The 12,941-nt window shown below is 36.3% G+C and overlaps 1 pseudogene; it reads right to left on the reverse strand.

Moving 5' to 3' along the window:
- Nucleotides 1-11,935: 11,935 nt before the first annotated feature.
- Nucleotides 11,936-12,085, reverse strand: LOC123607832 (annotated as a pseudogene).
- Nucleotides 12,086-12,941: the final 856 nt, after the last annotated feature.

Below are 12,941 nucleotides of genomic sequence, written 5' to 3' on the forward strand. Positions count from 1 at the left end.
CGAACTCATGGACTATGAGATCATGACCTGAGCTGAAGTCAGAAGCTTATCCGACTGAGCCACCCAGGTGCCCCTTACCACTGTTGTTTAACATAGTGTTGGAAGAAATCCTAGCGTCAGCAATTAGACAACAAAATGAAATAAAAGGCATACTTTCTGCAGATGACATGACAATAAACATGGAAAACCTGAAAGACTGCACCAGAAATCTACTAAACCAAAGGTGGAGGCATCATAATCCCAGACTTTAGCCTGTACTACAAAGCTGTAATCATCAAGACAGTATGGTATTGGCACAAAACCAAACACATAGACCAATGGAATAGAATAGAGAATCCAGAAATGGACCCACAAATGTATGGCCAACTAATCTTTGACAAAGGAGGAAAGAGTATCCAATGGAACAAAGATAATCTCTTTAGCAAATGGTGCTGGGAGAACTGGACAGCACTATGCAGAAGAATAAACCACAGTACTTTCTTACACCATACACAAAAATTCAAAATGGATGAAAGACCTAAATGTGAGAGAGGAAACCATCAAAATCCTAGAGGAGAAAACAGGCAACAACCTCTTCGACTTCAGCTGCAGCAACTTCTTACTTGACATGTCTCCAAAGGCAAGGAAAATAAAAGCAAAAATGAACTACTGATGATGAACTACCTCATCAAGGTAAAAAGCTTCTGCACAGGAAAGGAAACATTCAACAAAACTAAAAGGCAACCAACGGAATGGGAGAAGATATTTGCAAATGACATATCAGATAAAGGGTTAGTATCCAAAAATCTATAAAGAACTTATCAAAGTCAACACCTGAAAAACAAATAATCCAGTGAAGAAATGGGCAGAAGACATGAGTAGATACTTTTCCAAAGAAGACATCCAGATGGCTAGCAGACACACGAAAACATGCTCAACATCATTCATCATCTGGGAAATACAAATCATAACCACACTGAAATACCACCTCACAGTGGTCAGAGTGGCTAAAATTAACAACTCAGGAAACAACAGATGTTGGCGAGGATGTGGAGAAAGGGGAACCCTCTTGCACTGCTGGTGAGAATGCAAACTGGTGCAGCCAGTCTGGAAAACAGTGTGGAGATTCCTCAAAAAATTAAAAATAGAACTACTCTACGACCCAGCAATAGCAATACTAGGGATTTATCCAAAGGATACAGGAGTGCTGATTCATAGGGGCATATGTACCCCAATGTTTATAGCAGCACTTGCAGTAATAGCCAAAGTATGGAAAGAGCCCAAATGGCCATCAACTGAGAAATGGATAAAGAAGATGTGGTGTATGTATATATACAATATATACATACATATATATACATACATATATATATATACACACACACAATGAAATACTATTCAGTGATGAAACAGTGATGGAATACTACTCAGTGATGAAACAGAATGAAATCTCACCATTTGCAATAATGTGGATAGAACTGGAGGGTATTGTGCTAAGTGAAATAAGTCAGAAAAAGACAGCATATGTTTTCATTCATATGTGGAATTTGAGAAACTTAACAGAAGACCACAGGGGAAGGGAAGGAAAAATAAGTTACAAGCAGAGAGCGAGGCAAACCACAAGAGACTCTTAAATACAGAGTATATTGGGGTACAAACTGAGGGTTGATGGGGATGGGGGCTTGGGGTACAGGGAGAATGGGAGATGGGCATTGAGGAGGACACTTGTTGGGATGAGCACTGGGTGTTGTATGTAAGTGATGAATCAAGGGAATCTACTCCTGAAGCCAAGACTACACTGTATACACTGTATGTTAGCTAACTTGACAATAAACTATTAAAAAAAAAAGCTAAGAAAATCCTCACGTAACGTAAGTTTTCACCTGGGCATGCTGATGAGAAAGAGTTCTGAATAAAAGCCACAGGAAAGGAAAAAGCACAGAAGGGTTTTCTGTCTACAGGTTGCAACTAAGAGCAAGGAACTAATCCACTTATTCTGTTCCTCTTGATTTATCATGCCTTACTCTAATTCAGGGCCACTCGCTCTCTGGAAAACATGAGAGCCTTTTCCAGTTGAAAATAATTACGAACTAGGAAGCATGAGAGATCAGATTCTATGCAGCCTGTAAATTCACATTTTGTATTCAGTTTCTGTGACAGATGTCAGTTAACCCAGTAGCAATCAGGTAGGCAACTTTATTCACCATATGAAATCCTATATAATGATTCAAAGTATTCCAATTTAGCCTTCCATGAGTTATTTTTAAGTGAACAAACAAAGGTAATTAGGCTAAGTTAAATGGACTTACCCAAGGACACATTAATATGCCCTGAAGTAGGGATTATTAGAATGTATTATTTCAGTCTTTGCTTACACATTCAACTGTGCTACCTTTCTGTCCAATCATTGCTAAGACCAATTGTTCTGCTCTTGGAGACACCCAGAAAATTAGCCCATGGGATGGTTAACTAAAGGGTCCCTGTGTGGGTGAACTTCAAAGCCTGAAATCATTAATGGATTGGGCAGAGCCAAGTTTTCCATTAGGCACAGTGCCTAAGGGCCCAAGAAAATATTTTATTTATAGTTTCTTTTAAAGTAAGAAAAATATATTGTAATAATGAATGTGTAAAAAGGAATCCAGCCTGGACAGTATTCATCTTTATATAACACAGCCATAAAGGATCATTTTTATTTATTATTACTTTTTTAATGAAGTAAAGGGTTCATGATCTGAAACTAGAATGGACAGAACCATTGCATCTGGGGATACGCAAGATAAAACCCAGTATTTGTTAAAAAATATACCACTTGCATTTTGGAGAGCATAGCTTAAGATGATTTTGTTCACACAGTGTTGTATAGAAATAAGCCAGGAGAAGTTGGTCACCACCTGAATGAAAAAGAAAGTGTTCTATTCAGTAATAAGTTTATTGCTATCCAGATTTAATTGCACATGTAATTGCAGTTGAACATGGAAAATATTTGAAGCTAGAAAGCTGCATGACCTTGAGATAGACAACCAGAACCTCTATGCCTCCTGATAGGCCTTGGCACATAAGTATACTGTGAGTGGGTTATAACCAGGTTGAGATCATGATCTGCTTGGCTTTGAAGTGTCCAGAGATAGGCAGGGTGGTGGGGGTGGGATCCCTGGGGCTGCTTTAGCTTCCAGGGAAGTAGTTTCTTCCTTGGAGCAGCCTCATTCAATTACCTGAGCGTACTATATAAATGTTAATACTTTCTGCCTGTGCCATGATGTGGAAAAGGTGAAGAAATACTGCCTCGTCTAAGCTTGAGTTTCTTTATCTGTCCAATGTAAACATTGGACAAGATGAACTCCAATTCAATTCAACAAACATTTTGAGAGATCACTATACTAACTTCTGGGATTCAAAGATTAACAGAATGTAGTTTGTCCAAAGTCACTTATTTCCAAGAGTTTATATCCTCACTGGAAAGATAGGTATGAAATCATCTTCTTATAATACAAATCACAGTGTGATAAATTTAAAGATGAATATTAATAAAAGTCCTATTAAAATTCAGAAGGAATGAGTAGTTCTAATTGCAGAAAAAAACCATGGAGGACTTCAGAAACGGTGACACTTAGCCTGGATATGAATGTCATATCTCCAGAAAAATTGATTAGGATTCAATCTCCAAGGCAAGAGGAATAGAGTCAAAGAATTGTGATACTAATCTAGGAGATGACACAGATAAAGAGAAGTTAGATTACTACTTGTTCAAGATGGCACTCCATGTTGGCAGAACTGAGAGAAACCAGACACTTGTTCATAGGAACTCCCAGTGCAGCATCAAGTGTTTATAATTTCCTTATGGAAAAAACATATAAACTACTTTAAGGCATATTATGACTTCATAGAGAATTATTAGTTAATGACTAAAACGAGAGTAAGAAGGAAACTTAGAAGCAATGTGAAAAACAACTTCTTTGTTTTCATTCTCTTGACATTGGCACGGAGTGTCCAGTGCCCAAGTCTTCAGTAATCTCATAGTTGATTGAAAAAGATTGTTGAAATGTTGAAATGAATGAAAATCAGGCATTTGGCTTATTTATAATTGAAGAGAGAAATGAAGTTGAAAGTGGCTCTTTCAACTTATTAAGAATGATAAATGACCTAAATAGGAAATGTTAGGAAGTTTAAGTCAACATAGCTATTGGTTAAAAATGAATGTGGGCACTTAGGGGTATGAACAGCATATGCTAATACACACAGACTGTATGAAATAAGCTGCACAATAGATCAAAATATTAGTCGTTTACTTTTTTTTGGTTTTACTTTTTAATCTGAAAAATTTCAAATGTACAGAAAAGTAAAAGGAATAGAACAATGGACCCACATTGTCCATCATCTAGCATCAACAATTATAAATATACTGGCAAGCCTATTTCATCTAAACCTCGCACTCCTAACCCTTTTGGGTTTTGGCTTTTTTAAAACACAGTTGTATTAAAGTATAACTTATATACCATAAAATTCACTCATTGTAACGATATAATTCAATAATTTTTAGTAAACTTACAGAGTTGTGCACCCATCACCATGATACAATTTTAGAATATTTCCATCCCTCCAAAAAGTTTCCTCATGGCTGTTTGAAGTTAATCAAGGCTCCCACTCCTAGCCCCAGGCATCTTTCTGTAGATTTGCCTTTTCTAAACATTTCATGTAAATAGAGCCATACAATATGTAGTATTTTATGTACAACTTCTTTCTTTTCGTATAATAGTTTTGAGGTTTATCCATGTTGTATATATCAATAGTTTGTTTTTATTGGTGAATAATATTCCACTGTACGGGTATGCATTTTGTTTTTCCATTCACCAGTTAATGAACTTTGGATTGCTTATTATTTGGGGCTGTTATATGTAATGCTGCTAGGAATATTTGCATGCAAGTCTTTGGACATATGCTTACATTTTTCCTGGGTAAATACCTAGGAATGGAATTGCTTAATAATAGGTGAGTTTGTTTTTAACTTTTAGAGAAACTTTCAAACTGTTTTTCAAAGAAACTTTTATTTTATATTCCTATTAACAATAAATGAAGCTTTTACTTTCTCCTCATCCTTGCCAAATTTTCAGCATAGATGATCGTGTCATCTGTGAATAAATACCACCTTCCTTTTCTTTTCCAGTCTGGATAGCCTTTATTTCTATTTCGTGGTCATCGCACTGGCCGGAATCCCCAGCACAGTGTTAAATAAAATGGCAAGAGCTAGCATTCTTGTCTTATTCCTGATCCTGGGCAAAAACATCAAGTATGATGTTAGCTGCAAGGTTTTCTTAGATACCTCTTACCAGACTGAATAAGTAAGTTCCCTTCTTTTCTTAGCTGCTGGAGGTTTTTATTATGGCTATAAGGTGGATATTTTCCATTGAAATTATCTATGGTTTTTCTTTTTAAGTTAGTTAATATGATGAATTACATTAACTGAGTTTTGAATGTTAAACCAACTCTGCATTCCACAGATAAATGACACTTGGTCTGATGTATTGCTATTTTCATATGTTATACAACTCAATTTACTAACTTTTTGTTTAGATTTTGCATCTGTATTCATCCAGGTTATTAGTTTGTAGGTTTCTTACTTGTGTAATCTTTGTGTGCTCTTGATTATCAGAGTAAATTGTGCCTCTTAGAATGAGTAGGGAAATATTCCTCTTCCTTGAATTTATCAAAGAGTTTGTGTAGAATAGATGTTATTTATTTCTTAAATATTCGTTAGAATTCACCAGCAAAGTCATCTGGGCTGGGAGTTTCCTTTATAGGAAGATTTTAAACTACAAATCCAATTTCTTTTATAGGTATAGGGCTATTTACGTTATTTCCTTGGTTTATTTTAATTTTTTTAATGTGTATATTTATTTTTTAGAGAGAGAGAGAGAGAGAGCGCCTGAGCAGGGGAGGGGCAGTGAGAGAGGTGGCACACAGAATCTGAAGCAGACTCCGTGCTCTGAGCTGTCAGCACAGCCCGACGCGGGTTTGAACCCATGAACCGTGAGAGATCATGACCTGAGCCAAAATGGGATGCTCAACTGACTGAGCCACCCAGGCACCCCTTAGGTTATTTCTTTGTGAGTGAGCTTTGGTAGTTTGTATTTTCAAGGTATTTGTCCATTTCATCTAATTTGGTGAATTTATTGACATAAGGTTGTTTTTAATATTTACTTTTTAATTTATTATTATTTTAAAAAATTTATTTTGAGAAAGAAAGAGAACATGAGTGGGAGAGGGGAAGAGAGAGAGAGGGAGAGAGAGAGAGAATCCCAAGCAGGCTCCCCACTGTCAGCACAAAATCCAGTGCAGGGCTTGAACTCACAAACCATGAGATCATGACTTGAACCAAAGTAAAGAGCCAGACACTTAACCAACTGAGCCAACCAGGCACCCCAGTATTTCCTTTTTTAAAATGAATAACTGCAGACTCTGTATTAATATCACTTATTTATTGTGTCTTCTCAGTATTTTTCCTAATTAAACTTTATAGATGTTTGTAAAGTTCATTTATATTCTTAAAGAGCCAGATTTTGCTTCCATTTATTATTTATATAATTTTTATATTTTCTATTTTATTGATTACCATTTTTATTTTCTTTTTTTTCTTTCTTCTGCTAACTTCGTATTTTATTTGGTCGTCTTTTTTCTAATTTGCTATAGTATAAGTTGTGGTCATTGTTTTGAAACTTTTCTATATAGTCCCTAAGTGCTGTTTTAGTGACATCCCATAAATTGTGATATGTTTTGTTTGCATTTTCATTCAGTTCAGAAATACTTCCAAATTTTGATTTCCCATTGACCCATGAGACATTGGAAGGTGTATTATTTAATTCCCAAATAGTTGGGTATTTTTCAGTGTTCTTTCTGGTACTGAGTTCTAGTTTAATTTCATTGTAGTTATAGAACATAGATGAATACTTAAAAATTTTTGGAACATGTTTTATGGCCTAGAACATGGCCTATTTGTATATATTTCATGCACACTTTCAATGTGCTTTAAGCTGTTATTGGGTAGGATGTTCTATGTCAATTAAGTCAAGCTGAGTCTTTTATATGGTACTGATTTTAGTCACCTCATTCTATTAATTATTAGGAAAAGGTTGATAGCCATAACTGTAATTGTGGATCTATTTTTCCTTATGGTTCTATTAGTTTTTGCTTTATTTTTATGCATTTTTATGAGGTGCATAAATATTTACAGTTGTTATATTTTGTTGAACCAACTCCTTTATCATTATGAAATGACCTTGTCTTCTATTCCTGGTAATATTCCTTGATCTATATTTTACTTTGCCTGACATTAATATAGCCACCCTTGTTTTCTTTTGATTAATGATCATATTTTTTTTATTATTTTACTTTTCAAGTATTTGTGTAGTTGAGCTACTTGTAGGTTTATAATTTTCATTTCTTTAAATGCCAATTTGAAATTTACCATGATGGATGCTAGATTCTTTTCTATTCCTACCACTATTATTAAAATTACTTTTCTGGGATGCAATTAACTGTTTGATCATTTGGAGTTTTACTTTTAGGATTAAGTAGTAAAGTAGATCTCAGGATATTAGTTAATATTTTTGAAATTCCTTTCTATTCACATAATTTTTGTGTTTTATCTTTCTCTTCTAGATGTTTTTGGTAATATCACTTTGTTATAAGCTACTTCATTTAAGTGGCTGACATGGTGACAAAACCTTCATAGTTTCTCAATTTAATGAAGAAATCAATAATTTTTAAATGAAAAATATGCTTTCCTTTTGTTTGTGACACAACAGATCTCTGGGCCAGTTCCTGACTCCTAGATCTTTGAGTTTCTAAATTCTGGGAGAAGTCATAGTTTAATTAGAAGTTTAATTAAATGGAAGAGAGGTGCCTGCGTGGCTCAGTTGGTTAAGCATCAGACTCTTGATTTTGGTTCAGGTCATTATCTCACAGTTTGTGGGTTCGCGCACTGCGTTGGGCCCTTTACTGATGGCGTAGGGTCTGTTTGAGATTCTCTCCCTCTGCCTCTCTCTCTCTCTCTTAAAAATAAATAAATAAACTTAAAAAAAAAAGAAGTGGACTGGAGGAAAGGTTTATAGTTGACAACATGTGGTCATCAGGGAAGCAGGAAGACCAATTACCTCAGAAGTGATAAAAATGACTGGCAAACCTCACACTGTGAGGTACTATGTTAAGTGCTGGACATAATGAGTGATGAGCTATGATATTTCTTTAGTCACATTAAATCAAAGCAATTTTAGACCAAATTGGTGGTTCATTACACTGAATTAACAGCATTTTTAGCCTGAAGTAAGTGGTCTTCTTCTGTAGCAGATCCATTGGGGTAATAGAAGTGAATCTTTTTCTTCCTATTATTCTTTCCCATATTTTTATTTCAAATTGTTTCCCTCAAGATGCTATTTATAGTAACATGGAATATTTTTTGTTATACTTGTCACAAATGTCATATTCTCAAGGCAGACTGTGTTTCCATTACACCTGGATTGTAAGTCTCATCTTACAACTCTGATGAGTTGATATTTGGGTCTAACAGAAAAAATATTGTGATCATTGGGCCTTGGATACAAAAGAGGGAATGAAGGTTGTTATTCCACATATTTGTCAGTTTGATGTATATTAATGTTAAATATATAAAATTTACATGCTAACACTTCCCTGAGATACTATAGAAGAGTTTGTGTGTCAAATATAAGACATTCACAATTTTGACCAATTTGGTAAAGATGAAAGTGAGGTGGAGACTAATTTTTAATTAGATGCTACAATAGAATATTTGAAATTTCGAGTAGAACATGGAATTTTCAAATAGGTTAGCAAACAAAGTATTCAGGGCAGAGAAGAGAAAAACAGCATCTGTTCATCACACAAAAAAAATATCAGTGTAATGGGTCATAAGCACACATTTTGGATGTAATGGAAGAAAGTTACAAAGTTTCTATACTGAAAGTGAGCTTTAAGAAAGTGTATAAACAAAGATTAAAAATTTATTCTAGGGGCGCCTGGGTGGCGCAGTCGGTTAAGCGTCCGACTTCAGCCAGGTCACGATCTCGCGGTCCGGGAGTTCGAGCCCCGCGTCAGGCTCTGGGCTGATGGCTCAGAGCCTGGAGCCTGTTTCCGATTCTGTGTCTCCCTCTCTCTCTGTCCCTCCCCCGTTCATGCTCTGTCTCTCTCTGTCCCAAAAATAAATAAAACGTTGAAAAAAAAAATTTATTCTAAATGGCAATGATACCTGATATAAAAAGATCATATCCTAGGACAGACTTAACAGAGATGAGGAGGAGGTCAATAGTGCCTACATGAAAAGGAATCCTTATTTGCTCAGAAAAGTGACTGTGCTCTTAGGTATACTGCTCAAGGGGCTCCACCAATCCCTGGTGAGGAGGAATTGGAATTTGACATCAAAACATCACTTTATATAAAAATTATGCCTGTGTTGAATGTAGAGAACACCAAATATAGTTCTTTTTTCAGCATATGTATTCAATGATGATGTAGACTATAAGAGTTCCAGTTAAAGAGCTTCTCTAAATATTATTATGTAGAGAAATTTCTGACCTTGGAAGATGTACTTTGCCACTGTATTCAAGATTCAGGTATATATATTAGGCATAAAAATATAAATATCAGCCTTTAAATTTTTTTTAACATTTATTTATTTTTGAGAGACAGAGAGAGGCAGAGCATGAGCAGGGGAGGGAGAGAGAGAGAGAGATACAGAATCTGAAGCAGACTCCAGGCTCTGAGCTGTTTGTTAGCACAGAGTCTGACGCGGGTCTCGAACTCACGAACTGTGGGACCATGACCCGAGCTGAAGTTGGACATGCAACCGACTGAGCCACCCAGGCGCCCCTATAAATATCAGTCTTTAATGAAAGTTAACTTGTGTAGGTAAACTATGTAACAATACTGTAGTTGGTAATCATTAAATTGAATTCAATGTATATTACTCTCTTCCATTACTATACAGAACATATACAGTGAAATTCTACAATTCAAAGTAACTTATATTTTAAATTTGGGCATTGTGGAAAATTAACTTTAAAATTCTCTAAAAGGGTTATACTTTATGTAGTGCAAAGGAAAGCAGTATTTAGCAAAGTACTCTTAGATCCTTCATGAAGAGAAAGTTAATAAAATAATTCAAAGAAAACATTACTTTCCTAAGGAGAATTTATTGTCAAATTATATTATTTTTTTCCTCCTAAAGGTGTCAGGGGCCATTATTTCTCACCATTGCTTCGAGATATGAATTCATTGGCTTCATTTCCAGTAACGTTCATACACGAACAGTCAGAAAGAATAGTAATGGTTGCCTATTTTTTCTCTGTGAATGTGTGTGTGTATGTACATGTGTGAGCACATACATGTGCTCACATTTGTAGGTCTTTTCTTTAACCACAATACAAATAGATAAGATCTTAAAATAAGTTCTTCACCTACAAATAAAAATAAAATAGGAGCCAGCCAATTCCCTGAAAGAAATAGTGAGAAAATACAGAAACCTGTAAAGAGGCATAAGAATAAAACAAAATGTTAGGGGAAAAAAAGTTGTTCTTCATCTGTTATGTCATTTTATTTTCTGCGAACTCTGAGAGGTTAGACAAGAGAGGTGTCATGAGATGGAAAAGGAAAGCTCTGAGAGTTTCCAAGGTTAGGCAGCCCCATCCCTCACTATTTTTCTCTGAAGACAGAAATTCAGGAAACATTTCTTTTTAACACCAGAGGTAGAGGAGAGAAAGAATAAAAGAAAGAGAAAATGTCTTGAAAATAACCAGGATCCTCAAAATTAGAAAACTGAACATTCATGTAAGAATAAAGTTGTGCAACTGATTATTACTTGTAAGCAATGGCATAATAGGTGAAAAAGAATGATGTCAAAACAGAGAAATTAGAATATATGTCACTGTCCATAGTCACAAAGTCACACACTGTGTACCTGATTTTCTTTTCTGTCATCAATGTGAAGAAATCAACTCCCTCTGGATATTCCTCTTACAGCCAAGTACCATCAAACACCTGTCACTAATATGTGCTGATTTGTATGGTTCAGATAATACCAAAGTGCTCAACTGAAGGGTCATTTGGCAAAGGCAAAAGGAATGGAGACCTCAGTTTTCCGGAGCCTTTCGTATGAAGAAGGCTAAGCAGGTCATGTGTAGTTCCATGTGCTTTGGCAGTTTTGATTTTATTGCCAATGCTCTGAAGCATTTTTGGGCATTATAATTCCAGCCTTGTTGTATTGGTCCTCACTGACCCTTCATATGTAATAGGTCCTCACTGATCCTTCACTTCTTTTCCCCCTGCGAGGTAGGTGAGTTTGTTGGGTATCTTTCCTTGCCTCTCCATATTCATTCTTCACCATTCTCTGATATACTCTGCCCTTGTCTTCTGGACTCAGATTGAGCACTGGATTTTGCCCATTGGTAGCACAAGCAAGAGGCCAGAAGGAAGGAGGAGAGACATGGGAGAAAGTGAAGTCAGGATATTTATTTCCCTAGCTCTTTTCTATGGGATTTGGTAGGTCTCTCCTTCTAAAGTCTTAGCTTCTGACAGCTGGCTCTCATTTCTTAGCTCTGTCCTTCTAATTCCAACAAGTGTTCCCTTTCTTCGCCTGCCTTCAGGCTCAAGGTGGTAAATTCTCCTTGCCCTTCTTAGCCTCAGGGTCCTGCACTATCCCTTCTGGTTTCCCTATATACTGACCATATTTTGTAAAAAAAAAAAAAGTCTTTTATTAAACTCTCATCAAGTTATCCTAAGTTATCCTATTCATTTTCTCTTGGATCTTTGACTGATTAAATGAATCTAAGAAAAATCAGCCAACCTCCAATGCACATTTACCATCACTTACCCTTTCACATGACTCTGATGCACAATAATATGAAGAACATCAACACTGGGCTCTTCCCATCCTGCGTGAAGTTATTTCTCCTGGAAAATGGCCCAGTACCATAACCCGCCCCCCTGCCCTGAGGTTTTCAGGACAGAGCAGGATGTTTGTGAAGCTGAAGAACACATCTTTTAGCAATAATCGCGCCTCAGATAAACCTCATTGGCTACGATACTGCCACTGCGCAAAGCTGAAGAACACATCTTTTGATAAATTGGTCCAGAGCTCAAGAGTTCCACAAAGGAGCCTCAGGATGGGAGAATGTTTTAGTCACATAAGGATCTTATCCAGAGCCCACTTCAATAGAAAACAATCCAGAAATGATCTTTGGATTTTTTGAGTTTAAGAACCATGTTGCCTCTCAAAAACAAAAAAAGGTTAGAACCATACATTTCTGTTAGAAGAATGTCCCCCACTGCCTTTTTAAGGTCCTGAATATTTTCCTGGGGAAGCATACTAGGTACTACTTCTACCTGGTATGTCCACCTGTCAGTAGGATACCGTTAAGGCTCTTTCTGCCTTTGAAGCAGCCCACCACACATTGCCATTCCCAAGGCAGATTTAGGGAGGTCAAAACCTAAACTCAGATCTGATAACTTGCCTATAGGATTTTTAGCAGGTTTATCAAAAAGAAAAGTCTACAATTCATAGGTGAAATTTGGAGATTGCACGTGTATTTTAATTATCTTGGCACTTCATAGCTATCATTATGAGATTTGGATGTGTAAAGTGCCTAGGGTCTGTACATTTGTATACGACATGTACATTTGCTTTTCAAGGGGCCAATTATAGTGGAAGAAGGTGGAACTTCCCTGGTATAATACAAGGAACAGGATTGTCTGAAAATAACCCCAAGTGCTTAATCTAGGTTTCCTGAAAATGAGGTAGCTGGGTCCAGTAGCTGGGTTTTTGCATTGCATTGGAGACTCTAAGTTACTCTAAAAGTTCTGGGCAGATAGCATTCTCAGATAGTTCCTTTAAATAGGTGTCATTCTAATCCAGATAGCCAAAGCAGTTTGCTTTCAGGCTTGCCCTGCAAGAAATGAGA

Source organism: Leopardus geoffroyi, chromosome A2 (assembly GCF_018350155.1).
Source record: "Leopardus geoffroyi isolate Oge1 chromosome A2, O.geoffroyi_Oge1_pat1.0, whole genome shotgun sequence".
NCBI lineage: Eukaryota > Metazoa > Chordata > Mammalia > Carnivora > Felidae > Leopardus > Leopardus geoffroyi.